This window comes from Megalopta genalis, unplaced genomic scaffold (genome assembly GCF_051020955.1).
Source record: "Megalopta genalis isolate 19385.01 unplaced genomic scaffold, iyMegGena1_principal scaffold0084, whole genome shotgun sequence".
Classification (NCBI taxonomy): domain Eukaryota; kingdom Metazoa; phylum Arthropoda; class Insecta; order Hymenoptera; family Halictidae; genus Megalopta; species Megalopta genalis.
In genome coordinates, this window is record NW_027476153.1 from 242501 (window position 1) to 245000 (window position 2500).

A 2500-nucleotide genomic window follows, 5' to 3' on the forward strand; every position below is an offset into this window, starting at 1 on the left:
CGCTTTTAGGTCCGCCCTGACCGCGGCGAGCTGCCCTTCGACGAAGCTATTCCGTTGAATAAGCTCCTGGACCAGCTCGTTGAGTGCCTCAACCTCGGCGAGTATCTTTGACCCGGACTCCTTATTGACTTTCGACTCAGGTCGAAAGCAAAAGGTCCGTATTTCGGACACTCGCCTAAAGGCTTCGTCTCTTACGAGATCGAGAGGCCGTACCTTCTGCCCGGAGAACGTCCCCTTCGGTCTCCTGGCCCGGTTTACTGCGGCCTTGCCGGTGGGTGCGCCCGGCTTGGCTCGCTTTGACTTTTTGGTGACGGTTTGCCAACCGTCACCAGTAGGGTCCTCGACACGCTCGGGTGCCGACTGCACCTTCACGAGTGACGTGTCTCCGACTCGTTCGATTACTTCCACGTTACCGGTGTCCGGCGTACCTTCTACCGTGGGCTCGGTTTTCACCGAGACCGCTCGCGTGGGAGTCACACATCTTTGCAAGATCACACGAGGATTGGCGATATTAATCACCTTCCCGGATCTTGTCTTTCTCACAGACGCGGGGGGACTGACAGCTGCATTTGCAGTTCCCGCGTCTGCGGCGACGGCTTCACTCCGAGTAGGAGCTGGACCCGTCGTCTTTGGACGCTTAGTTTTTTGTTCATTAATTTTATTAAGACCCATAATGTGTCTTGGTCTTTCATCCAGTGCGCTCCCCGGCCACCACCGACCCACACAATTTGGAACCCGCCAAAGGCTGGGTTAGGGCTACGCACCGAATATAGTCTGCTGGCTGGGTCGGTTTCCTTACCCAGCCCGCGTCCTCGCCCAGCAGAACCCACTTGCCCGAAGCGTGTGGTCGTTCCAAGCCGATTGACTGGACCAGGGCTGCTTTTCTCGTCCAGCCGCCCATCTAGCCGAAGCAGAGGCCAAAGGTACGTGTTGGGGACGTCTCACCCGCAGGAGAGGGCCCCCTCAGATCCCAGGATCCTCTTTTCCGACGACAAGGGTCGCCACGCACGGCAAACACGTGGGAGACAGCAGTCGGAGAGGCTGCCTCTTCCTCTCCACCACACTTCGTTCAGTTCGCTGCGTATTTAAGAACACGAGCTATCCAGCGGTACCTTTTTCGTGGAGGCTCAAGTGTGGCTAGGGCACGTTTGCCCCTTGCGGCCTGGGTTGCCCAGGGGATTGATTGCATCCCATGTATTCCTGAGCCCAGCGGAGTGTTGTCTAGTGGCGTGTTCCGCCCACGAAAAACGGTCTGAAAAACCGTTTAACGTAAACTGGGGAACTGATGCCACGAGTGACAACAGTTCCCCAGTCGGAAGTCATACAGCACATACAGTGCTGTACAAAGAACACGCCACAGCCCGTATGCTAAATCAGGGCCTCGCCATTATGCGAAGTACTACATGTACGACGCACTGACGGTCTCTAATGCCTTCATCGCCGATACACCCATCGACTCGGCCGATCAACCCTCCTACGCGAGGGCTAGTTCGGGGGTTATCTCCCGCCCTGGGTGGCCACAGACCGCCACCGCCAGTAGATAGGGACAGATGGGAATCTCGTTAATCCATTCATGCGCGTCACTAATTAGATGACGAGGCATTTGGCTACCTTAAGAGAGTCATAGTTACTCCCGCCGTTTACCCGCGCTTTTTTGAATTTCTTCACGTTGACATTCAGAGCACTGGGCAGAAATCACATTGCGTCAACACCCGTGGGGGCCATCGCAATGCTTTGTTTTAATTAGACAGTCGGATTCCCCTAGTCCGTGCCAGTTCTGAGCTGAGCGTTGAATGGCGGCCGAAGAGGACGACCGCACCGATGGGAAACGCCACGGAAGCCTCGCAGCAAGGAAGATCCGCGGGAGGCCAAGGCACGGGACCGAGCTCGGATCCCAGCCACGAGAGCCGTTCACCTCGCCCAGGCCCGGCACGTCAGCCAGACCCGCTTCCCGACCAAGCCCGACACGCCCCGCTCCTCAGAGCCAATCCTTATCCCGAAGTTACGGATCCAATTTGCCGACTTCCCTTACCTACATTAATCTATCGACTAGAGGCTCTTTACCTTGGAGACCTGCTGCGGATATGGGTACGAACCGGCGCGACACCTCCACGTGGCCCTCTCCTGGATTTTCAAGGTCCGAGGGGATGATCCGGACACCGCCGCAACTGCGGTGCTCTTCGCGTTCCAAACCCTATCTCCCTGCTAGAGGTTTCCAGGGAACTCGAACGCTTATACAGAAAAGAAAACTCTCCCCGGATCTCCCGACGGCGTCTCCAGGTCATTTTGGGTTACCCCGACGAACACTCTTACGAGGGCCCGAATGGTATGCGGTTCCGCTGCCGGGTTCCGGAATAGAAACCGGATTCCCTTTCGCCCAATGGGTGTTTTTTGTGCATGTATATAATAACAAAATATGCTGCGATTTATATAATAATAAAAAAATAAAATAAAATAGCTGCGGTTTTTTTACAAGTGTTTAACGTCTTAGGACACCTCA

At 55.5% G+C, this 2500-nt stretch overlaps 1 pseudogene; it reads right to left on the reverse strand.

The window, feature by feature from the left end:
• LOC143262011 (large subunit ribosomal RNA) overlaps positions 1-2500 on the reverse strand; it is a 6914-nt pseudogene that overhangs the window by 2413 nt on the left and 2001 nt on the right.